Genomic DNA, 27,386 nt, shown 5'->3' with positions numbered 1-27,386 from the left:
TTGATTTTATATACTATATATATGTACATGTGTGTGTGTGTATGTGTGTATGTATCCCATTTAATCCTCAAGGAAAACAGATTTGTTCATAAATTTAACATCAAAAGGGCTTGACCATAGTCATAACTAAAATGAAAGAGCCTGTGGGCACATCCCAGTCAGAGGATAAAGTAGATATGCATCCCTGAGGGATTTAGGAATTAAAATCATTTCAGAAGTGGAAAAATAATATTATATACCAAGCTAGGATGCTAGGGATGTACATTTTATTATTTCACATAAGCATTTGAGTAGAACTATCTTTCATGACAGAGTAAAAGAAAATTTCCCTAGGTCATACTAATATTTCTGATTCAATTCTTTCCTTTTTATTTTCTCCCTGTAATGGACTTTAATGTTCTATGCTATATATTGCCCTGTTAAAACACGTATTTCTCTTTATTACCCTCTGGCCAAACATCTGGGATTGGTTCCTGTATATGTGAGTCCCCATTACTTTCAAGTCAATTTCACTGGAACCCAAATGCCTGAAAAGAAAAACAAAATTCTAGCTTCGTTCTAAAGAAAAACCAAGCACCATCTCAGACTTTCATATATAATGATTTTTAAGTATATAGAAATACTTAATAATATATGATTCCTATATGTTCTTTTTTTAATTATAGGTGGACACAATATCTTTATTTTATTAATTTATTTAATTAAATTATTCATTAGGTATATATGACAGCAGAATGCATTTTGATTCATTGTACATAATTGCAGCACAACTTTTCATATCTCTGGTTGTACACGATGTAGCATCACACCATATGTGCAGTCACACACATACCTAGGGCAATGATGTCCATCTTATTCCACCATCTTTCCTGCCCCCATGCACCCTCTCTACCATCCCTTCCCTTTGCCTAATCAATGTTCCTCAGTTTTTTCACATGCCTCCTCCCTCCCCCTTATGGATCAGCATCCACTTATCAAAGAGAACATTCGGCCTTTGTTTTTTGGGGATTAGTTTACTTCACTTAGCATAATATTCTCCATCTCCATCCATTTACCTGAAAATGCCATGATTTTATTCTCTTTTAATGCTGAGTAATATTTCATTATGTATATATACCACAGTTTCTTTATCCATTCATCTAGTGAAGGGCATGTAGTTTGCTTCCACAGTTTAACTATTGTAAATTAAGCTGCTATGAACATTGATGTGACTGCATTACTATAGTATGCTGATTTTTAAGTCCTTTGGGGTATAGACTGAGGAGTAGGATAGCTGGGTCAAATGATGATTCCATTCCATGTTTTCTAAGAAATCTCCATACTGCTTTCCAGATTAGTTGCACTCAACTTGCAGTATGTGTTCCTTTTCCCCCACATCCTCGCCAACATTTATTATTGTCTGTATTCTTGATAACTGTCATTCTGACTGGCATGAGATGATATCTTAGAGAGTTTTGATTTGCATTTCTCTAATTACTTGAGATGTTGAACATTTTTTCATATATTTGTAGATCTAGTATATTTTCTGAGAAGTGTCTATTCAGCTCCTTAGCCCATTTATTGATTGAATTGTTTTCTTTTGTTTTTGTTAAGGTTTTTGAGTTCTTTATATATCCTGGAGATTAATGTTCTGATGTGTGTGTGACATGTAGACCAGTGGTACAGAATAGAAGACACAGAGACAAACACATAAATACAGTTACCTCATACCAGACAAAGGTGTCAAAAACATACAACGGAGAAAAGATAGCCTCTTCAACAAATGGTGCTGGGAGAACTGGAAATCCATATGCAGCAAAATGAAAATAAACCCCTATCTCTCATCATGCACAAAACTCAACTTAAAGTAGATCAAGGACCTAGGAATTAGTCCAGAGACCCTGTACCTTATGGAAGAAAAAGTAGGCCCAAATCTTCATCATATTGGATTAGGCCCCGACTTCCTTAACAAGACTCCTAAAGTGCAAGAAATAAAATCAAGAATTAATAAATGAGATGGACTCAAACTAAAAAGCTTCTTCTCAGCAAAAGAAACAATCAATGAGGTGAACAGAGAGCCTACATTTTGGGAACTTTATTTTATTTTTTAATGTGGTGCTGAGAATCGAACCCAGTACCTCACACATGCTAGGCAAGCTCTCTACCACTGAGCCACAACCCAGCCCCTAATTACCATATATTATTATGGGATTTTTTAACTAAACAGAAATATTTATTATCTTAGTATTTTACTATACTCACTTTTTAAAAGCCAATTAAAAATATCTAAAAGTAGAATCTAAATATTATCAAGAATTACTAGAGATTTTAAAAGTTACCTTAAAGTTGACATGAAACAAATTATTTCTGTTCATAATATTGTCTGGGTCCCATAAGAAATAGTTCACATAAAATATTACATGTTCATTTTTAATATATTTCAGTTGTAGTTTTATATCCCATTAAAATTAGAAACCTTAGAGTACCTTTGTAAGTAAGTTCCAAATGTTTTGGGCCCATCCTAAGAAGTTTTTAATCTCATATATAAACTCTGAGAACTCAAATTTAGCAAGTTACAAGCCAGAGAGGGCTTGATGAGTACAAATACTCAGACTTTTGCATAGATTAAAACACCACGTGATTGTCCAGTTTTTTATTCTGTGGCAACTGCATGATTATTCCCCAGACAAGCATAGTCAATTTCTCCCTGGTCGATTGGTGAATTAGGACTCAATGTGATCTTCATGGACTATAGTTTGCCAAAATAGAATCAGGTCTGTTTTGATTTGGAGATGAGATGTCCCCCAAAAAAACTCCTGTATTAATGCAGAAGGTGAAATGATTAGATTATGAGAGTCATACCTAATTTGATGGATTAGTAATTTCAGTGGCCTAACTAGGTGGTATCTGTAGGCAGGTTCGGTATGGCTGGAGGAAATAGGTTACTGGGTGCATATTTGGGGGTTTTACTTTGTCCCTGGCTCCCCTCTCTCTCTTTGTTTTCTGGCCACCAGGAGATGAGTAACTTTCCTCCGCAGTGCCTTTCTTCTGTGATGTTCTGCCTCACCTCAGGCCCAGAGAGGTGGAGTTGGCCATTCATGGACTGAACCTTTGAAACCATGAGTCCAATTAAACTTTTCCTTCTTTAGGTTGTTCTTGTCAGGTGTTTTGGTCACATGATAAAAAGCTGACTAACATACAGATCAACCAATCATTGGGCTTTCCATTTGCTTTGGGGCAGGGGCTTGGACTAGTAATTTTTTAATTTTTTTTTTTTTTTTAGTTGTAGGTGGACACAGTACCTTTATTTTATTTTTTATGTAGTGCTGAGGATCGAACCCAGTAGCTCATGCGTGCCAGTCAAGCACTCTACCACTGAGCCCCAGCCCAGCGTTTGGATTAGTAATTTATTTTAAGCAACCTGTGTTCAAAAGAATGGCCCCATGTCATATCTTCCAGAGAATTAACTGCTTCAAATTAATTCTCTGCTTGGGGGCTGGTGAGGATATCCTTTTATATATGAATGAGCATCTTTTCAAATAGGAAATACCACTACTAAGGGTTCATGGGATGCTGTCCCTGGCCATTTTGCTGTCACTTTCATGAAGGGCTACTAGTCTCCTGGGAAGAAGAGTTGAAGTCATCTTGGACTCATCCTTGTTCCTTTTCCTTCTTTGCATTCATCATAGGTTCTTTTTTCTCTCAAGTCTGTGGGAGGATCTGGGATGGGGATGTTTTCTGTTCAAACAGTGTCTCCACCAGAATCTCATAAAGAACATCTCACCCTCAGCACAATAGCCATAGCCTCGTGGAAATGTTTGAAACTAAACTGAAAAGGAGGGGGCAGGCGTCAGGCCTAAGATTTTGTTTTACCCTACATGCCAGCTAATAGGTTTGCTTCTTACTATTACACAACGCTGGCAGAAGCCACAAGAGACCTGGGTCAGAGACAATGGATTTTGTTAATCTAGGTATAAATAGCAGCATGAGCATTAACATGTTATATCATTTCCTTCCCTGTGGCTTAGTCTCTAGGGTCAAAGGGAAGGCCCAAATGAGTCCTGAGCAGACATTGAATTGTGCTAAAGAAGAGTTGCTCTTGAGTTTTTGGAACCTACCATTTTATAGCCAGAAGTATAGAAGTCCACTGTCTGTCTTACAGATGACATTGTCTCATCTCTCAAGGTTACTTACTACCAACACAACCTTGGCCAGTGGGTCAGGGTCTTGCATTCTTGGCATATCTGGAAGAAATAGGGGGGAAAGACTCATAAAGGGCTCTATCTCTAGACTTTTGACCTTAAAGGATCAGGCTTGCTTTCTTTATTTCTGTTGGCTCTTATTCACTGAAGTCATCCTCCACCTCAAAAAAAGTTTATCTAAAGGACAAAAATAAAAAGGCCTGGGGATATAGCTCAGTGGTAAATTACCCCTGGGTTCAATCTCCAGTACCACCAAAGAAAATAATAATAATAATAATTTTTAAAAAATTTTTATTTATTTAAATTAGGTATATATAATAGAATGCATTTTGATTCATTGTACACAATTGCAGTACAACTTTTCATTTTTCTGGTTGTATGTGATGTAGCGTCACATCATATGTGCAGTCATACATGTACCTAGGGTAATAATGTCCATCTCATTCCACCATCCTTCCTGCTCCCACACCTCCTCCCCTCCCCTCCCCACACTTTGCCCAAAGTTTCTCCATTTTTCCCATGGCCCCCCATTATGGATTATAAAAAATAATAATAATAATAATATTTTTAAAAGGAAGCATAATAAGAAAAGTCTGTGAAAACCAGGACTGAAGCTCATACATGCTAAAACATACTCTCCACAATTAAAACTATCATGTTTCTTACCTGTGACATTCCTTAAAAACACTTCTCTACTTGCAACTAAGAACCAGATCAATGAAAATTAAAAACATGTCTTGGGGCTGGGGTTGGGGCCTCAGTGGTGAGCACTTGCCTAGCATGTGTGAGGCACTGGGTTCGATCCTTAGGACCATATAAAAAATTTTTTTAAAAAAAGTTATTATGTCTATCTACAACTGAAAAATATTAAAAACAACAACAACATGTCTTTGCTTGATTAATTAAAACTTTTTCAGAGCCCCAAAAAGCAGGTGTCACCTCCTGGTTCTGCAGTGAGTCTAGGACATCATGTTACTGTATCCCCAAGCCTCACAATTATCATTCCAGGTTTTTCTGTCTTAGACATTAGAATCTGCAGTTTTACTCTTGCTTTTTCTTTACCAAGTTTGCTCAGTCATTTCCCCTTTTAGTTCTCACGGAAGAACCTTTGAAACATCTTCCAGTAAAAGGAACTTGAATATCGTTCAATCTACCCTCTTGCTTTTAGACTGTATTTGTTTCAGTACCTTTGCTAGACTATCCAGAGCCCTGTAGCAGGGAGTGTGCATGCTATCATTATCTATACTAACTGTTTCTCGTTGTTTAAGGCAGGAAGGTAAATCTGAACTCTTATTAATCCATCATGACCATAAATGGAAGTCTCTAACCTATTATTCTGAGAACTGATAAACAAAAGGAAATACTCAAGTATTTCTCATCTGTTTTTTTTTTAATTCTTTGTATAAGAAAACAGTTGATGAAAGGAAACTTTTCTTTATAGACATTTTCTAGGTGTTATGGTTTAGATATTAGGTGTCTCCTAAAAGCTCATGTGTGAGACAATGCAAGAAGGTTTAGAGGTAAAATGATTGGGTTGTGAGAGCCTTAACCCAATCAATGAATTAATCCCCTGATAGGGATTAACTGAGTGGTAACTATAGGCTGATATGGTGTGGCTGGAGGAGGTATGTATGTCTTTGGGGGCATGCCTTCAGGGTGAACTGAGCTTAGGCATTCTCACTGTGCTTTCTGGAACCATGTTCCCAGCTTCTTTCTTCCATCACACTCTCCTGCCATGATGCTCAGCCTCACTTTGAGCCCTGAGGAATGGAACTGGCTGTTTATGGACTGAAACCTCTGAAACTGTGAGCCCCAAGTAAACTTTTCCTCCTAAAATTGTTCTTGTTGGGTCTTTTGATCACTGCAGAGAAAAAGCTAACTAAAATACTAGGTAACAAACAAGAAAGGATGAGAGAATTACAGTAGAATTAGGAATATAACCATTTGGTAAAACTCTCATAATTTAATAGATCTACTTAATGATTATAAATTCTACATGACTGCTACATAACTGGAAGCTGAATTTTGTCAGTTTACAGGAAATGTAGAGGCAATGGAATATATTAAATAACATCATGTGAGTATATTCATCAAAATATAGACTGTAGATTTTTTAATGACATAAATTATTTCTTAATAATTAAGACCAAAAAAAGAGATAGTGAATCTATAGTTTAAAAGAGACTTAAGGAACATATTAACTAATTGCAGGGTGTGGACTTTGTGGGGATCCTGAGTTAAACAACTATAAAACAAAAACCAAATCATCCAAACAAAAAATTATAGAACAATCAAACCTATTTTATGACATTGAGGAATTATTGTTAACTTTGACAAGATATTCTACTTATTTTTAAAATATATGTTTATAGCTTTATCAAGATGTAATTCACGTGCCAAATAATTCATCCATTTAAAATGATTTTTAGTGTACTCTCAGAATTGTATAACCATCACCACAATCAATTTAGAACATTTTTCTCACCACCAAAAAGAAACATTGTATCATCCCTCTTTCTCATCCAAATCAACCCCCTCCTGCCACCAATCTAAGTAAGCACTAATCTACTTTCAGACTGTAGACTTTCCTATAATGATATTTAAGATAAACGGAATCATACAAGATGTGGCCTTTTGGGGCTGGGGATGTGGCTCAAGCGGTAGCGTGCTCGCCTGGCATACGTGCGGCCCGGGTTCGATCCTCAGCACCACATACAAACAAAGATGTTGTGCCCGCCGAAAACTAAAAAATAAATATTAAAAATTAAAAAAAAAAAAGATGTGGCCTTTTGTGATTGCCTTCTTTCACTTAATGTTTTCAGGGTTCTTCCATGTTGTACTATGTATCAGCACATTATTCCTTTTATTTGCTGAATAATACCCCATTGTATAGATATATACACCTTCTATTTAGCTGTTCATTAGTTGATGGACATGTGGTTTGTTTCTGCTTTTTGGCTACTGCGAATAATGCTGTGGTAAGCATTCATGTGCAAGTTTTTACATGGACTCATTTTAATTTCTCAAACATACCCAGAGGTAGAATTGCTAGGTTGTATGGTAATTTTATGCTTAGTCCTTTGAGAAACTGCCAGATTGTTTTCTAAAGGAGCTCTACCATTTTATATTCCCACTAGTACTGCATGGGAATTCCAGCTTCTCCATATCTGTTGCAATGCTTATTATTATCTGTTTTTGTTTTTGTAAACATTTGTTAAGTTCTCTAGGACTTCAATAACAATTGCCACAAAGTAGGAAGCTTAAAACAATAGAATTTTAAATGTTGGCAGGTCTCAAGTGCTCTCTGGAACTTTTATTTTATTGATTGGTTGATTGATTTGTAGTTCTGGGGATGCAACCCAGGGCCTTGTATACACTAGCAAACACTCTTTCACTGCTCTTTTATTATTATTATTATTTTTTAGTTGTAGATGGACACAATATCTTTATTTTACTTATTTACTTATTTTATGTGGTGCTGTGGATCGAACCCAGTGCCTCATGCATGAGAGGCAAGCTCTCAACCACTGAGCCACAACCCCAGCCCTTAACTTCATTCTTGTACATACAGACGTCTAGTTGTCCCAGCATCATTAGTTGAAAAGACGACCTTTCCATATTGAATCTTGTTGATACTTATGTTGAAAATTAGTCAATTATGAATGTGAGGATTTTTTCTATACTTTCAATTATTTTCCACTGAAGAATTTATCAATCTTTCTGCCAACACCACACTTTCTTAATTATTATAGCTTTGTAGTAAGTTTTGATATCAGAAAGTTATAAGCCCTTTAACTTTGTTATTTTTCCTCTCTAGATTGTTTTGGCCATTCTGAGTGCTTTTAAGTTCCATATGCATTTTAGGATCATCTTATTAATCTCTACTAAGAAGTCAGCTGGAATTTTGGTAGGAATTGTGTTGAATCTGTAAATCCTTTGGAGAATATTGCCATTATGACCATATTAAGCCTGCCAAACCATGCACTTTAGATGTTATAACAAGGTACCACAAACCAGTTTCTTAACATAACAGAAATTTATTATCTCATTGTTTCCAAGGCTTTCAATCAAAATCTGAGTGTTGGCAAGTTGCACCTGTTTTGTGCTTTTCTCTTAGGTTCTGGTAGTTTTCAATAGTCCTCAGGTTTTTTTGTTTGTTTGTTTAATTCTGTCTTCATGTGGTGCCCTATCTGTCTCTATATCCAGATTTTCCTCTTTATATAAGGACACCAATCATTGGATCAGAAGCCGTTCTAATTCAATATGATATCATTTTATCTTCATTATTTACAAAAGCCCTATTTCAAAATAAGGTCGTATTCTCAGGCACCTGGGATACTCAGTATACTCAATCTATAACAAATGTATTTCTGTTTATTTGGACTTCTTTCAACAATATTTTATAGTCTTCAGTGTATAACTTTTGCCATTCATTTGTTGAATTCACTAGTGTTTTATTCTTTTTTATGTGAACATAAATGGAATTATTTTATTAATTTCACTTTTATTCATTGCTACTATATAGAAATACAATTTATTTTTGCAAATTAATCTTGTTGAGCTCATTTATTAGATTCTTAGTAGATTTCTTAGGATTTTCTAAATATAAGATAATGTCATCTGCCAATATAGTTAACTTCTTCCTTTTGAAGCTGGATGTCTTTTATTTATTTTTATTGCCTAATTTTTCTGCCTAGAATTAATTTTCAGTACAATGTTGAAAAGAAATGAGGACAGTAGACATCCTTATCTTGTTTCTGATCTTAGGGGGAAAGATTTCAGTTTTTTTCACCATTATTATGTTGTCTTGGTTTTTTCACATATGTTCTTTGTCAGGCTAAGGACATTCCTACTCCTAATTTGTTGACTGCTTTTATCATGAAAGGGTGTTGGATTTTGTGAATTCACTTGATTTTTGAGAATTATTCTGTTGATACAGTGTATTTCATGTATTGATTTCAGAATTTAAATCAACCTTTCATTTCTGGGATAAATACCACTTGGTCATGGCATATAATCTTTTTTCATACATGGCTATATTTATTTTACTAGTATTTTTTGAGGATTTTGTTTCTGTTTATAAGTGATATTGGTCAGTAGTTCATGGCATATAATCTTTTTTCATACATGGCTATATTTATTTTACTAGTATTTTTTGAGGATTTTGTTTCTGTTTATAAGTGATATTGGTCAGTAGTTTTCTAGTGATATCTTTGTCTGGTTTGGGCATCAGGATTAATCTGGCATCACAGAATGTGTTTGGAAGTGTTCCTTCCTCTTCTATATAGAATTTTTATTTTTATTTAGTCAGTTTTAGTAGTTTGTGTCTTTCTAGGAATTAGTTTAGTCTATTTAATTAATAAATTAGTCTATTTAATCTAGATTATCTAATTTGTTGGTATACATCTGTTCATAGTACAGTTTTATATATCTCTTACTCAAAATGCTTGGGACCAGAAGTATTTCAGGTTTTGGAGATTTTTGAAGTTTGGAATATTTGTTCAGCTTTACCAGTTGAACATCATAATCCAATTAGAGATATTCAATTTGTATTCCCTATAATCCTTTTTATATCTATAAGGTTGGTAGTAATGTCCCCTCTTTCATCCCTGATCTATTGATACTTCATGAATGAGTTTGATATTTTGAATGAGGGATACTATGAATGAGTGAGCCAGTATTACAAATTTGTAGCTGTATATTATAATCAGCAACAACTTTTTGCTTTATACCCTGTAGGACATAATCAGGTAGCTGGTTTTTAAAGCATTTTAGAGGTGTTAAAACTATAAGATTGTGCTATTTGACATTATTTGGATGCACACTGAAAATATTTGTTAATTAACATATTGACTACTGAATTAAAAACTAACTTGAAGTGTTTGAAACTATTTGGAACACCACTTAGAAAGTGGTACAACAGTAGGGCGTGGGGGCAGGAAAGATAGTGGAATGAAATGGACATCATTACCCTAGGAACAGGTATGATTGCACAAATGGTGTAACTCTACTTTGTGTATAGAGAAGTGAAAAATTGTGCTCCATTTGTGTACAATGAATCAAAGAACTTTCTGCTGATAATACCATTTTACTGATACTTTTTACTGATAATACCATTCACAGTATTTGCTTTCCAGCAAGTGACATAGTCCTGCTGCCTCAGAATAGACCTGGTCTATAATTTCTAGCTAAACACATTGACAGAAGTATCCAATTGCACGACTGTCCGACTTCCCTCATCTAGTAAAGCATAAATAGTACTGTGTATATATACAATATGCCTGTGAGTAGATAATATGTGTATACTTTATAAAGGTTCAAAAGCCAGGCATGGTGGTACACACCTGTAACTACCTTTTTGAGTTATCAAAACTTCCTTCCCTTTCTTTTCCACTCCTACACATTTTCTTTTTTTATACCTTTATTTTTTATTTAATTTTTTTTAAGTTGTCGATAGACCTTTATTTATTATACATGGTGCTAAGAATCGAACCTGGTGCCTCACACATGCCAGGCAAGTGTGCTACTGCTGAGCCCCAACCTCAGCCCTTATACCTTTATTTTAATTAATTTATTTTTTTAATGTGGTGCTGAGGATTGAACCCAGTGCCTCATATATGGTAGGCAAGCAATCTACCACTGACCCACAACCCTGGCCCCACACCTTTTATCTTTATTGCTTTAAAACAATCTTTTTTATTAAACTAGCCTTTTCAAAATTTTGTGAAAAAGATTTTTTTAAAAATCTGTCAAGTTGCTTTTCTACATGTTATGTCACTATTTTATTTTGGGGAAAATACAATACACAGAGTTGACAGACATTTTATATGGAGTTTGTGGCTTAGAAGGGGGGTGAAGGCCTGGAATTTGAGAGCTAAATGTGCTAGATCCCACCTTTTGCATTATATACAGGTCAAGATTAATGGAACCAGGCAAATTATTCTCCAGGTGATTGAGAAGGGTGGGAAATTTAGAGACTGAAATGGATCTTTGAACAGTCAGTCAATTAAGCCTTTCAGTGATTGAGAAGATAAATACTAGGACAGAATTCATTCTACCAACTGATTTCGTTACGTAAAACAAACCTACAGGATTTGAAATACAACCAAGTCTGTCTTATATTAAGAAACCAACTTAATTTTAGTCCTGCCTCCAGCCCCGGATTATGTTTGGTATGAGGACAAAGAGCCATACAGCATGAATGCACAAGGCGTCAGTAGAGTGAGAAGGCTCTCTGCCAGGGAAGTTTGGCAAAGAACTCTAAGAGGAAGGGGAAATTTCTCTGTCGAATCAACTTTGGCTCTCTAGAATAGAGAACATGGAGAGAGAGGGACTAAGGAAAGCCAACCCTATTCTACTTGTTGATACCTTAACAAGCTGTGATTTTTGAAAGGGATAAAGGAGCAAAGTGTGGGTAGCATTCTGTTCCCTTGAGTCAATCCTAATGAAGTGGGAGGTTCTTGAAGAAATTAATTTCCATTTAAATTCATGTGTGACCCTCTTCGAGAAACCTCCAAGTGTTTTGGAATTTTTGTTGAGAATTTCAAATGATCCAGCAATAATAAGGTCTTTTTTGACATGTTCTGTTTCTTTAAGTCTAAGTTTTATGTTGAATGCCTGACTTCAGCTGTAGAATTTTTTTCTCAAAATCAGAATGACTGATTTCTTCTCTGTTTATTGATTTAATATGGAAAAATAAACCATGATTCTCATACTCTCAAAAGCAATCAGTTTTTTAATCTAGGGTACTGTACTCATAGGATTCCTGTAGGAGTTGATGCCAAATTTCTTGGCAACTAAACAGTGGTTGATTCCAGGGCTTTTCTGACTTAAAAACACAGTGGTACTGCTCACCAGAAAATAGAAACCTGCTTTTCCACCAGTTTCTGAGCTTAACAAAAGGAGAGAGAAGCAGTGAAATGGGTGGGTGCATTATACAACAAAAGAAAAGAAGTCTGCACTCTGTTCTGGCTATTTCTTATTCCTCAAAAAATAAATAAAATAAAATAAATGAAGAACAAAAATAAAGAAGCATTTGAAAAGAGTGGCATTGCTTCCTCCTCAAAAATGATGTTGATTTTCTTAATGTGGTCAACTTCTGATTACCTGTGGACAGAGTCTCTTTTTGCATGTTATCTGCACAAAGGCCTACTGTACCATAGTGTCCTACTAAAGAGTAATTAGCCAGAGTTGAGCTGGTTCCTGGGAATTAAAGGAAGTCACTTAAATCTTTATCCCTACTCATTTTCTGCCTCCCCTTCCGAGAGAGACAAGGGAGTACTACTCATAGCATCTGAGTTTCTTTTGTTTTCTCCTGATCATTATGATGCTACCCTGATCATTTTTTCTCAAGATAAACCTCTTTTTGGTTAAAATGGAAGTATACAAAGCTGAACTGGATATTTGCTTCCACTCAATGTGACATTTATATTCTTATAGCCCCAAAATAAAACTCTGAATTTAGTTCCTTTTTGTTTTAAACTGAAAAAAAAAACCAAAACTCTGTTATTGTGACCTTTATGCTCTGACTTTTTCATACATCCATTGTTAATTACAAGATAGCTCTAATTCCTCAGTTTTGCTGGTTAGCCTGGGATATTTTTCAGTTGTGTTTAATCTGAGTTTAATGTTAACCACAATTTGTATTTTTGTATGATTTATATCCCTGGGTTTTTTGTTGTTGTTGTTGTTGTTGCACATTTGTTTTCTGAATGGGCCTATTGCCAACCTCAAGTCTTATGTCCCAATGCTTGATTTTTTTGTTTGTTTGTTTGTTTAAACCAGCTGATCCTAGTCCCTTTTTAGAGCTTGACAGTCATGATTATATATGAGTGTAGATTTTTTAATGTGAGATAATGTTATCTTTTAAAATGATTTCACTACCGGACTTACAAGAGGGTCCTAGAATACAGGTTCACTGCTGTTACTCCAGCTTTTCTTCATTATAAATGGTGTACTATTTTTTCTTTTCCTGTTTTGAGTTAAAGGCATTTTCTCTGGCTGAAATGTTTACCATAAAGTTGTATTCTTTAAACTTCCTACCTAAAAAATGTCAAGAGATCTTAGATGTTTTGAAAAATGGATTTTCAAATTTTATGTATAAAGACATTTTGTTAAGAAAATGTTTCTGGATTAACATTTTATCAATTAAATTATATTTGTATTTTATCTCCCATCTATGTTCAAAATAATTTGAGGCAACTTATGTTGAAGTTATTTATAATACACCCACCAAAATCCTAAAATGGAAAGAGATGGAAAATGTTAGATGTTGGCAAGGATATAGAACAAGTGGAACTTATTGTACACTGCCAGTCAGAGTATAAATTGCTGAAACCACTCTGGAAAACTGTTTGGCAGTATCTACTGAGCTGAACATAGGTGAATCCTATGAGCAGCAATTCTGTTTCTTGCTTTATACCCTACAGACGTGTATGCATAAGTTTGCCACACGGGATGTACTAGAATATTCACAGGAGCACCAAAGTGTTTATTATGCAAATACTCATTGTTATGGATTGAATTGTGTTGTATCCCCCCAAAATTCCCAAGTTTAAGCCCTAATCCTAATGTGCTTGTATTTGATCTTTTAAAGAGTTAATTAAGGCTAAATGAGGTCTTTAGGATGGGCCCTAACCTAATATAACTTGTGTCCTTATAAGAAGAGGAAATTTGAGCAAAGACATGCATACATGGTAGAAAGGCCATATGAGGACACAGCAAGATGATGGCCATCTGCAAGCAAAGGAGAGAGGCCTTAGGAGCAACCACTTCTGCTGTACCTTGAGCTTGGACTTCTAGCCTCTGGAACTGTGTGAAAATCAAGTTCTGTTGTTTAAGCCATTCAGTATGTGGTATATTGTGGTGGCAGCTCTTGCAGATGAATGTGCTCATCAACAGGAAAATGATAACAAATTGTGATATTTTCATACAATAGAATACAGTACATCAACAATAAACAAACTACTTTTACACACATCAATATAGATGAAACTCAGAAGCATAAATATTGAATAAAATAAGTCAGGCAGGGCTGGGTTATAGCTCAGAGGTATAGCACTTGCCAAGCCACTCAAGGTCTTGAGCTCAATCTCCACGACTGCAAATCAGTCATTCAGTTTTTAAAAAGGAGAAGCCAGGCACATGTTAATAAGGAAAATAAGCTTATATGAAGCAATATGTACTTTACATTCAAAGTGAAAATGTTTTAGGATTCACACTTAATAACTCCACCAGTCAGTTCAAAATGAAAGGCATTTTCCTATAGTAATATCTACTGGGAATTTGGAAACACATTTTCTAGGATTCCCCAACTTTCCAACTGAGTGGTTGCCCCTAACTCTTCTCTAGTTCTTCATGCCAGAGGACTGCAGGTTTTTATTGGAGTTTTAGCCACCCGAAGCAGTACTGCCCACACTGTCGTTCCTCACTCTGAAAGCAAGCCCTCAAGTATATCCTGGAAAACGAACAAAGGGAATATAATTTTTGAGTTCTCACGTGTCTGAAAATATCTTTTTTTATAATTTTGAAAATATATTTGTTTTATTTGATTAATCATTTGACTCAGAATGTGTAATTTAATAATAAAGTTCCCTTAAAATGTTTTAGACACTATTTTTTAAAAATATTTATCTTTTAGTTGTAGTTGGACACAATACCTTTATTTCACTTATTTATTTTTTATGTGGTGCTGAAGATCGAACCCAGGGTCTCACACGTGCGAGGCGAACGTTCTATCGCTGAACCACAACCCCAGCCCTAGACACTATTATTTCAAGTTTCTACTATGGCTTTTGGAAAGTTTGATGTGAATTTGTTTCTTGACGCTTAATGTTTGACTTGTTTTTTCCTCTTGAAATTTTTAGTTTTCCTGATATTGCATGATTATAATATATATATATACACACACACACATATATGTATATAAAATATCTTGGAATGGAGCTTTTTAATGTTTTTTAAAATTTATTTTTCTTTTCCATTCTTTGTGCTAGCTCATTCATTGGATCCTGCCAACTTAGAAAGTAATAGCTTTCAATTCTAGGACATTTGATTTTTTTATTCTTTCCTACTTTTCTTTCCCCATATTCTTTGGAACTCCTTGTAGTTAGATGTTGATCCTCTAATTTTATTTTCTCTTCTATTTTCCATCTTTTTTGCTCTATTTTACAAAAATTTCAACATTCTCTTCTAGTTCTTTTCCTGAATTTTTGACTGAGAGCTCTAGTCAGAGCTTTTTCTTATGTCCTAGTTATTCACTTGACCGCAGTATCCTTGTTTGTTTTATGGATACAATTTCTTCTTCTTTCTAGGCATTTTTGAGAGTATATGTTTTCCTTTTGCTTTCTGTGGTCTTTTTCTTTGCTTCTTTCCAAAGACCTTTTTTTTTTTTTTTTTCTGTATCTTTGTCTTTTTTCCTAAAAATTTTCCTTAAATCCCTGGGGAAAAAACTTAGCCATCCATTCATACTTATAAGTTAGGTATTAAAAAACTGATTAGAAGTTGTGTGTGTATAAGCAGGGTTTTAATGATTGGTTAGGCTTCACTGCAAGGTGCTAAGGTGGCTAATCAGATTTTTCCATTAGAGAACCCCACTAGCAATACCTGCTAAGTCTTTTGGCTATTCAGTTTCCTCCAGAGGTAAATCTTTCTTTCTCTTTCCTGGGATAGACACTTCACTGGTAGTGTCCTAGATACTGAAGAGGTAAGGGCAGTTGGTTTCATTGTAAAAGATGTAGGATTTCTGTATGCTATCTCCCCTGCTTTGTTTTTATTTATTTTGCAGTACTATGGACTGAATCCAGAGGCACTCTACCAGTGAGCTACAACCTGAGCCTTAAATTTTTAATTTTGAGACAGGGTCTCATTTAGTTGCTGAAGTTGGCCTCCTACTTGCAATCCTCCTGCCTCAGCCTCCCAAGTAGCTGGGATTATAGGTGTGCACCACCATACCTGCCCTTGCCCCTTTTATTTTCTTTAAAAAAATATTTTTAGTTGTAGATGGACACAATACCTTTATTTATTTATATGCAGTACTGAGGATTGAACCCAGTGCCTCACATGTGCTAGGCAAGTACTCTACCATTGAGCTACAAGCCAAGTCCTCACCCCCTTTCTTTTTTTTTAATATTTATTTTTTAGTTGCAGTTGGACACAATGCCTTTATTTTATTTTTATTTTTATGTGATGTTGAGGACCGAACCCAGGTCCTCGAACGTGCCAGTTGAGCGCTTAACTGCTGAGCCACAACCTTAGACCCTTACCCCCTTTCTTTTTTTTTTTTATTTTTTATTTTTTTAATTTTCATTGTGGGTTGTTCAAAACATTACAAATTTCTTGACATATCATATTCCACACTTTGATTCAAGTGGGTTATGAACTCCCACCTTCACCCCATACACAGATTGCAGAATCACATCAGTTTCACATCCATTGATTTACAAATTGCCATACTAGTGTCTGTTGTGCTCCGCTGCCTTTCCCATCCTCCACCCTCCCCCCTCCCCACCTCTCCCCTCCCCTCCCCTCCTCTCTCTCTACCTCCTCCACTGTATAACCCTGAGGGTCTCCTTCCATTACCATGCAATTTCCCTTCTCTCTCCCACCTCTCATCCCTGTTAAATGTTAATCTTCTTCTCCTGCTCTTCGTCCCTACTCTGTTCTTAGTTACTCTCCTTATATCAAAGAAGACATTTGGCATTTGTTTTTTAGGGATTGGCTAGCTTCACTTAGCATAATCTGCTCTAATGCCATCCATTTCCCTGTAAATTCTATGATTTTGTCATTTTTTAATGCACAGTAATACTCCATTGTGTATAAATGCCACATTTTTTTTATCCATTCGTCTATTGAAGGGCATCTAGGTTGGTTCCACAGTCTTGCTATTGTGAACTGTGCTGCTATGAACATCGATGTAGCAGTGTCCCTGTAGCATGCTCTTTTTAGGTCTTTAGGGAATAGACCAAGAAGGGGAATAGCTGGGTCAAATGGTGGCTCCATTCCCAGCTTTCCAAGAAATCTCCATACTGCTTTCCAAATTGGCTGCACCAATCTGCAGTCCCACCAGCAATGTACAAGTGTACCCTTTTCCCCACATCCTCGCCAGCACTTGTTGTTGTTTGACTTCCTAATGGCTGCCAATCTTACTGGAGTGAGATGGTATCTTAGGGTGGTTTTGATTTGCATTTCTCTGACAGCTAGAGATGTTGAGCATTTTTTCATGTACTTGTTGATTGACTGTATGTCCTCCTCTGAGAAGTGTCTGTTCAGGTCCTTGGCCCATTTGTTGATTGGGTTGTTTGTTTTCTTATTGTCTAATTTTTTGAGTTCTTTGTATACTCTGGATATTAGGGCTCTATCTGAAGTGTGAGGAGTAAAGATTTGTTCCCAGGGTGTAGGCTCCCTATTTACCTCTCTTATTGTTTCTTTTGCTGAGAAAAAACTTTTTAGTTTGAGTAAGTCCCATTTGTTGATTCTAGTTATTAACTTTTGTGCTATGGGTGTCCTATTGAGGAATTTGGAGCCCGACCCCACAGTATGTAGATCGTAGCCAACTTTTTCTTCTATCAGACGCCGTGTCTCTGATTTGATATCAAGCTCCTTGATCCATTTTGAATTTACTTTTGTGCATGGCGAGAGAAAGGGATTCAGTTTCATTTTGTTGCATATGGATTTCCAGTTTTCCCAGCACCATTTGTTGAAGATGCTATCCTTCCTCCATTGCATGCTTTTAGCCCCTTTATCAAATATAAGATAGTTGTAGTTTTGTGGATGGGTTTCTGTGTCCTCTATTCTGTACCATTGGTCCACCCGCCTGTTTTGGTACCAGTACCATGCTGTTTTTGTTACTATTGCTCTGTAGTATAGTTTGAAGTCTGGTATCGCTATACCGCCTGATTCACACTTCCTGCTTAGCATTGTTTTTGCTATTCTGGGTCTTTTATTTTTCCATATGAATTTCATGATTGCTTTCTCTATTTCTACAAGAAATGCCGTTGGGATTTTGATTGGCATTGCATTAAACCTATAGAGAACTTTTGGTAATATCGCCATTTTGATGATGTTAGTTCTGCCTATCCATGAACAGGGTATATTTTTCCATCTTCTAAGATCTTCTTCTATTTCTCTCTTTAGGGTTCTGTAGTTTTCATTGTATAAGTCTTTCACCTCTTTTGTTAGGTTGATTCCCAAGTATTTTTTTTTTTTTTGAAGATATTGTGAATGGAGTGGTTGTCCTCATTTCCATTTCAGAGGATTTGTCGCTGATATACAGGAATGCCTTTGATTTATGCGTGTTGATTTTATATCCTGCCACTTTGCTGAATTCATTTATTAGCTCTAATAGTTTCTTTGTAGAGCCTTTTGGGTCTGCTAGGTATAGAATCATATCATCTGCAAATAGTGATAATTTAAGTTCTTCTTTTCCTATTTTGATGCCTTTAATTTCTTTTGTCTGTCTAATTGCTCTGGCCAGTGTTTCGAGAACTATGTTGAACAGAAGTGGAGAGAGAGGGCATCCCTGTCTAGTTCCAGATTTTAGAGGGAATGCCTTCAGTTTTTCTCCATTCAGAATGATGCTAGCCTGAGGCTTAGCATAGATTGCTTTTACAATATTGAGGTATGTTCCTGTTATCCCTAGTTTTTCTAGAGTTTTGAACATAAAGGGATGCTGTACTTTGTCAAATGCTTTTTCCGCATCTATCGAGATGATCATATGGTTCTTATTTTTAAGTCTATTGATGTGGTGAATAACATTTATTGATTTCCGTATATTGAACCAGCCTTGCATCCCTGGGATGAATCCTACTTGATCATGGTGTACAATTTTTTTGATATGTTTTTGTATCCGATTCACCAGAATTTTATTGAGGATTTTTGCATCTAGGTTCATTAGAGATATTGGTCTGTAGTTTTCTTTCTTTGAAGTGTCTTTGTCTGGTTTAGGTATCAGGGTGATGTTGGCCTCATAGAATGAATTTGGAAGTTCTCCCTCCTTTTCTATTTCCTGAAGTAGCTTGAAAAGTATTGGTATTAGTTCTTCTTTAAAGGTTTTGTAAAATTCTGCTGTATACCCATCTGGACCTGGGCTTTTCTTAGTTGGAAGTCTTTTTATGGTTTCTTCTATTTCCTCAATTGATATTGGTCTGTTTAGGTTTTCTATATCCTCCTGACTCAATCTGGGCAGATCATATGACTTAAGAAATTTATCTATGCCTTCACTATCTTCTAATTTGTTGGAGTATAAGGATTCAAAATAGTTTTTGATTATCTTCTGTATTTCTGAAGTGTCTGTTGTGATATTGCCTTTTTCATCCTGTATGCTAGTAATTTGAGTTCTCTCTCTTCTTCTCTTCGCTAGCATCGCTAAGGGTCTGTCGATTTTGTTTATTTTTTCAAAGAACCAACTTTTAGTTTTGTCAATTTTTTCAATTGTTTCTTTTGTTTCGATTTCATTAATTTCAGCTCTGATTTTAATTATTTCTTGCCTTCTACTTCTTTTGCTGTTGTTTTGCTCTTCTTTTTCAAGGATTTTGAGATGAAGTATGAGATCATTTATTTGTTGGTTTTTTCTTTTTTTAAGGAATGAACTCCAAGCAATGAATTTTCCTCTTAGAACTGCTTTCAATGTGTCCCATAGATTCCGATATGTTGTGTCTGTGTTTTCATTTATCTCTAAGAATTTTTTAATTTCCTTCTTGATATCTTCTATAACCCATTGATCATTCAGTAACCTATTGTTCATTCTCCAAGTGATGTATGCTTTTTCCTTCCTTCTTTTATCGTTGATTTTCAGTTTCATTCCATTATGATCAGATAAGATGCATGGTATTATCTCTACTCCTTTATATTGTCTAAGAGTTGCCCTGTGACATAATATATGATCTATTTTTGAGAAGGATCCATGTGCTGCTGAGAAAAAAGTGTAACTGCTTGATGTTGGGTGGTATATTCTATATATGTCAATTAGGTCTAGGTTATTAATAGTGTTATTGAGTTCTATAGTTTCCTTATTCAACTTTTGTTTGGAAGATCTGTCCAGTGGCGAGAGAGGTGTGTTGAAGTCTCCCATGATTATGGTATGGTGATCTATTAGACTCTTGAACTTGAGAAGAGTTTGTTTGACGAACATAGCTGCACCATTGTTTGGGGCATAAATATTTATGATTGTTATGTCTTGTTGGTGTATGGTTCCCTTAAGCAGTATGTAGTGTCCCTCTTTATCTCTTTTGATTAACTTTGGCTTGAAATCTATTTTATTTGATATGAGTATGGACACTCCTGCTTGTTTCCGAAGTCCATATGAGTGATATGATTTTTCCCACCCTTTCACCTTCAGCCTATGTATGTCTTTTCCTATCAAATGCGTCCCCTGTAGGCAGCATATTGTTGGGTCTTGTTTTGTGATCCATTCTACTAGCCTGTGTCTCTTAATTGGTGAGTTTAAGCCATTAACATTTAGGGTTATTATTGAGATATGGGTTGTTCTTCCAGCCATATTTGTTTATTTCTGTTACTAAACATGGTTTGTTTTCCTCTTTGATTATTCCCCCCCCCCCTTTACTGTCCTACCTCCCACTGTTGGTTTTCATTGTTATTTTCCATTTCCTCTTCCTGTAATGCTTTGGCGAGGATGTTTTGAAGAGATGGTTTTCTAGCTGCGAATTCTTTAAACTTTTGTTTATCGTGGAAGGTTTTAATTTCATCCTCCATCCTGAAGCTTAATTTCGCTGGATACACAATTCTTGGTTGGAACCCATTTTCTTTCAGTGTTTGAAATATGTTATTCCAGGATCTTCTAGCTTTCAGAGTCTGTGTTGACAGATCAGCTGTTATCCTGATTGGCTTACCCCTAAATGTAATCTGCTTCCTTTCTCTTGTAGCTTTTAAAATTCTCTCCTTATTCTGTATGTTGGGCATCTTCATTATGATGTGTCTAGGTGTGGATCTCTTATGATTTTGCACATTCGGCGTCCTGTAGGCTTCTAGGATTTGGGATTCTGTCTCATTCTTCAAGTCTGGGAAGTTTTCTTGTATTATTTCATTGAATAGACTTCTCATTCCTTTGGTTTGGAGCTCTGTACCTTCCTGTATCCCAATGACTCTTAAGTTTGGTCTCTTAATGTTATCCCATATTTCTTGGATGTTCTGCTCATGGTTTCTTAACAGTCTTGCTGAGCTGTCTATGTTCTTTTCCAGTTGAAATACTTTGTCTTCATTGTCTGATGTTCTATCTTCTAAGTGTTCTACTCTGCTGGTAGTATTCTCCATTGAGTTTTTAAGTTGGTTTATTGCTTCCTGCATTTCTAGGATTTCTGTTTGTTTGTTTTTTATAACCTCTATCTCCCTGTATAGTTGATCCTTTGCTTCCTGGATTTGTTTGCGTATTTCGTTGTCGAAGTGATCTTTCATTGTCTGATTTTGCTGTTTAATGTCTTCCTTGATACTCCAGATCATCTGAAGCATGTATATCCTGAATTCTTTATCTGACATTCCATCTGCTGCAGCTGTTACCTCTTCTAAAGTTGCGTTGACCTGCATTGCTTGTGGTCCTTTCTTTCCTTGTCTTTTCATACTGCTTGCGTATCTTTCCTGCAGGTGCGGGCGGCGGCTCTGCTCTCTCCTTATTCCAATTGGGGTGTCGTGGCTACCACGCCGGCAGGTCACTGGGCCTGTTCTGGGAGCTGGCGGCGGCTCTGTTCTGCCCCTACTCCAATTGGGGTGACGAGTGTACCACGCCGGCAGGCCTCCGGGCCTGATCCGCCGGTCGGTTGCAGGTTTGCCTACCCTGCAGGCGCGGGCGGCGGCTCTACTCTGCCCCTACTGCAAATGGGGTGACGTGTCTGTCGTACCGGCAGGCCACTGGGCCTGTCCCGCTGGTCGGTCGCAGATCTGCCCACCTTTCGGGCACGGGTGGAGGCTCTGCTCTGCCCCTACTCCAATTAGGGTGTCATGGCTACCCCGCCTGCAGGATGCTGGGCCTGTTCCTGGCACGGGCGGCGACTCTGCTCTGCCACTACTCCAATTAGGGTGGTGTTTGTACCACGCAGGCAGGCTCCTGGGCCTGATCCGCCGGTCTGTTGTAGGTCTGCCTACCTTGGAGGCGCGGGCGGCGGATCTGCCCTGCCCCTCCTACCACACCTGTGGACCCCTGGGCCTGATCTGCAGGTTGATCACTGGTCTGCTCACCCTGCGGGCACGGGTGGCAGTTCCGCTCCGCCCCCACTCCAATTGGGGTCACGTGACCACCACACCGGCAGGGCCTGATCCGGGCGTGGGAGAAGGATCTGCTCTGCCCCTACTCCAGTTGGGGTGACGTGTGTACCACACTGGCAGGCCACTGGGCCTGACCCGCCAGGCTGACACAGGTCTGTTTACCTTGCAAGCGCGAACCGCGGCTCTGCCCTGCCCCTCCTACCACGCCCATGTACCACTGGGTCGCGGGTCTGCCCACCTTGCGGTTGCGGGTGGCGGCTCCGCTCCGCCCCCTCTCCAATTGGGGTCACGCGGTCACCACGCTGGCGAGCCACTGGGCCTGCTCCGGGCGCTGGTGGCGGCCCGGCTCCTTCCCTCTGGCTCGACGACAAATTGAGGAGACTCGGGTGACTGTGCCTCACCCCCCCTACCAGGAGACCAACTGCTTATGTCACCACTGGTATTGATGAAGTTCCCTCCTCCGCCGCTTTCTGCAGACATCAGATCTCTGCCATGTTGGTATCCTATGCGAATGGCAGCATTTCGTTCCCCTTGCCGGGCAACCAAAGCACCGGGTGAGTCCTGACTGGCCCTCAGCAGGACCCGGACCGAGAAGCAGTTTCCGTGCTCGGTGTAAGCTCCTATAAATGTAAGCTCCAAGAAGCAGTCCCCGCGGGCTCAGTTCCGGGAGCCGGAACTCGGCCGCCCCGCGCTCCATATTCACTCTGATAAGATCAGGTTCTAAGAAGCACCCAGGCGCTGAGCCCTAGCAATCTGTCTGCAAGCCGCAGGCGAATTGCAGCCTGAAATTACCTGTTCTATGGCTGAATGAGCTGCGGTCAGTCAAAAACAGGGGTGGTGACGTCAGTTTACCAACATGGTGGCTGCTGGCCTCCTCTGTGGTCTGACCGGTGTGGAGAACCGAGATGGACCGCTTCCTTCCCCCGTCTCGAACCCAGAATTCAGCCCTGAGTACGGTGCTTGCGCGGCTGGCAGAAACTGCAGCGCTGTAACCCTGCGTCTCTATCCCAGACTTTAGCCGCGGGGCGATTTGCTGAATAAGCAGTGTTACCCTCCGTGCGACAAACCTCTCGCGTTTGAGTCCCCGTAGCCGATCCTCGTGCGATGGAAATCCTTCCTCCAGGTTCCGGAGCACCCCACTATTGCTGGAAATTCCTAACAAAATATCCTTTAGCCGTCCTGACTTGTCATACTCCCACACAGTGAAGCAGCACACGGGGACAATGCACTCCCCTCGCCGCCATCTTCCCAGCTTCTAGTACTACATCCCCCTTTCTTAATTGTTAAAATTTACCCAGCTGGTAAACTTACCAGTTTCTGCTCGACTAGAATTGGATTAGGAATCTTGTTGTACCAGTAGAGGAAAGGAATCAAAGGAACCGCTATTGCCTTATTTTCAAACAATGCCTCCCTTTCCAGCCCGACTTTCAGATGTGTCTGGTAGCACCAAACCTTTGAAGAGGTCTTTGTTGCGAACTGGCTTGCTTCATTTGGGCCCAGCACCCTGACTCACCTTACAATTAAAAAAAAAACAAACATTTTAAAATTGTTGATGGACCTTTATGTTATTCATTTATTTTCATGTGGTGCTGAGAATAGAACCCAGTGCCTCACACATGTGAGGCAAACACCCTACCACTGAGCCACAACCCCAGCCTAGATTTCTGACTTTTTAACCTGCTCTTCCAACTAAGGAATCAATGCCAGTCTGCTTCTTCTGGGCTCTCCTGATTTTTCCAAGTGATTATCTCAGATACCCTTTCCTCTATAACTTGTCTTTGGGGAAGGCAAATCATCTTCTCTCTCAAGGGGAAGGAAGGGAAAAGACATCACAAAAGCTGAACACAAAGGCCAGTGGCCCCCTTATAAAGACCCTTGTGGTGTGGGGAAGGAGAGAAGGTGGCGGAGGATGGGTGATGATTGAAGTAGGGCTGCCAGTATAACGATGAGGGCATGAGTGTAGACCCAGTTATTGGTGGCTCATTGGCAGTTCTCTCTAGGAAGCACTTTTAGCTATTAACTTTGTGTCTTAATTGCAATGCTAGGACAAGAGGCAAAAGTTGCTCAAAAACTGCATAATATTCCATTGTATGGGTGTATTCAAATGCACTTAACCAAAAATCCCATTCACTGGATATTTAGGTTCTTTTCCACTTTTGTGATGTTAGAAGCAATGTTACAGTGAACCTTCTTCAAGTAGTTAACTATTATTATTCCGTAGATGAAATCCCTATGTTGGAATAGCCAGGTGTTAATGATATGCGTGTGTTTAGTGCTTTTATTACAGTTTATCTGGTTACCCTGAAATCCTGTACCAGTTTTACATTCCTTGCAACATAAGAGTCGTCGTCCCCCCTCCCTCCGCCAATCTATGTTTGCTACAGGGTATTTTATCTTTTTCCTTATCTCTGCCAGTTTTGGTAGAAGAGTGGCAGCTCATGATTTTTCTTTGCATTCATTATTACTAGTAAGAATGAATGATTTTACATCTGTTTCTTGACCATTGAGCAATCTTTTTATGCAGTTTGCCTGTTCAAGTCCTTTAACAGTTTTTCTGATGGTGTATTCAACATTTTTTTTTAATCTGCAGGAATTTTTAAATACATTGATAGTATTAATCATTTGCCTTAAATATTGCTACTGTTCCCAATTTGGTACTGCCTGGTTTATTTTATTTATAATTCTTTCTGTTTTACAGAAAATTTATATTCTTTTGTATTCAGATTAGATAAATGAATTATCTGAGTCTCAGTATTCTCTTCTGTAAGGTTGGGATAGTGTACATAAATTAACTGCTATGGGATTTTTGTTCAACAAATGATAGCTTTTGCCATTCTCTTTTGATACACTGAAATAGACCAGAATCACCTAAAATTTTTACTAGAAGTACAAAACATACCCAAAGATGTTTAAACTGGATATGAAATGTATAAGAAGGGAAACTCCAAATCCTTTAGACTGTATAGACAGGAAATTGAATTTTTTCTTCTTTACTTTTCTAATTCTTATCCTTAAAATAAATTTAATGAACTCCAATTGCTATATCTCCTTAAGTAGAAAAACCTGAAGTCTGAGTGGAGAAAGGGGAGGGTGAGAAAAATAGTGTCTTCTTCTTCTTCTTTTTTTTTTTGGTGCCACTGAACCACATCCCCAGCCCTTCTTTATATTTTTATTTAAATACAGGGATTCACTAAGTTTCTTAGGACCTTGCAAAGTTGCTGAGGCTGGCTTTGAATCTGCGATCCTCTGGCCTCAGCATCCCGAGCCCCTGGGATTGCAGGCATGCACCACTGTGCCCAGCCAGAATAGTATTTTCTTACAAGTTATTTGTTAAGGAATTTTGAATACTTATTTCTCACAAGGATTACTTTCATGGTATCCTTTTTTATTTTATATCAATCTAGACACATCTACAAAAGTCCAAAGCATACATTAGCCCTTTCTGCTTTTCAGAGTATATGAAGATGGGGTCCCATCCTCCAGAGCAGTAGAATTTTAGTTCAGTTGCTTACTTACTCCCTTGAGGCCAAGTACAAGTTGGCATAAATTGTTAACAGTCATAAATGACATAAACTGCTTCTATAAACTGTTTTTTAGGCTACTTAACACCAATATTTAAATTTTTTGTTGTAGATAGACACAATATCTTTATTTTTTAAAATTTAATTTATTTTATGTGGTGCTGAGGATCGAACCCATTGTCTCATGTGTGCAAGGCAAGTGCTCTACCACTGAGCCACAGCCATAGCCCCAACACCAATATTTTTTTAGTTTGTATTTTGTAAATTCTAAGTGACTTTTGGTAGTATTGTAGAATTTTTATAAGACACTGTTACAATAAAATAATTTTGTTATTTTATATAAAATTTCACAGTTTGTGAAATCACATAGTAAATTCACAGATTTTATTTTAGTAAATTCACAGACTTAGAGGATATGGTCTGAAGATATTCTATTGAGCCACATTTTAATATTTTATTATATTAGAACAAAGGGTAAGAGATCACCATTGAGGAAGTTTGTAAGCTCTTGTTGTTTATTCACCAAATAGGTATTTGGAAACCCGTCATCTGTCTTAGTTATTTTTCAGAATTCATGGCTATCCTAAGGAAAGGTTAACTTTTTGTATGTGTGATACTGGCATTCTACAACTGAGCTATATCCTCAGTCATTTTTATTTTATTTTTTTTATTTTGAGACAGATTCTCACCAAGTTACTGAGACTGATCTCAAACTTGGGATCCTCCTTCCTCAGCTTCCCATATTGCTGGGATTATATGCACACACCACTATGCCCAACCCAAGGAGAGATTAACTTCTAAAAGCCAGAAAACATTCTGGGTGACTGACATAACTCTCTCCTATCCATATTCCTTAAAAAGTAGATCACTTTTTAAATAGTTGTGTTTGTGAACATTCTCATTGCAAGGTGGAATGATTACAAGTGATATCTAAAAACATACATGAGATTTCATGGGCATTGATGTTGCCATTAGCTTATAAAATTTCTTGATACATTTAAATTAATTTTTGTCTATAGTCACTTTTTCTGAAGTGTCATTTTATTATTTTAATGTAGCTTATTCAATTGTTAATACAAAACTTCATGAAATTCAAATAGTATTACAAAGTTAACCATTGCAAATATTTTTAAGATCTTTTGTGGTGAAGTAGTTACTACTTGGAATATAGTAATTCCAAACCCTTCATAATGATAACGTGCTTGCTGCATTTTAAAGAAATTTGCTCTAGAACAGTTGAAGAATCAGTTGTTTATGTGTAAAATGCCAGCCACCTGGTAAGTATCCCCAGGGAGAATGATTTTCTCTAATTTAAACTTAGTCTAAAGAAAAGATAACCTCTTGTATTAATTTTCAGTAAGACTTTATTAAAGTACATATCCAGAATCTAGTTCAGTTGCTTTCAAAACTAGTTAAGAGTGATTTGCCTGTCAAAATTAAACATATTGGCAGGTCATCCTGTCTATATTTG

At 37.4% G+C, this 27,386-nt stretch overlaps 1 protein-coding gene across 1 annotated transcript in view; it reads left to right on the top strand.

The window, feature by feature from the left end:
- Nucleotides 1-27,386, top strand: part of Afg1l (AFG1 like ATPase) — a 212,338-nt gene that overhangs the window by 142,825 nt on the left and 42,127 nt on the right. The window lies entirely within an intron of this gene.

Source organism: Marmota flaviventris, chromosome 6 (assembly GCF_047511675.1).
Source record: "Marmota flaviventris isolate mMarFla1 chromosome 6, mMarFla1.hap1, whole genome shotgun sequence".
In the NCBI taxonomy this organism is placed as follows: domain Eukaryota; kingdom Metazoa; phylum Chordata; class Mammalia; order Rodentia; family Sciuridae; genus Marmota; species Marmota flaviventris.
This window is presented reverse-complemented; position numbering and strand designations above follow the sequence as displayed.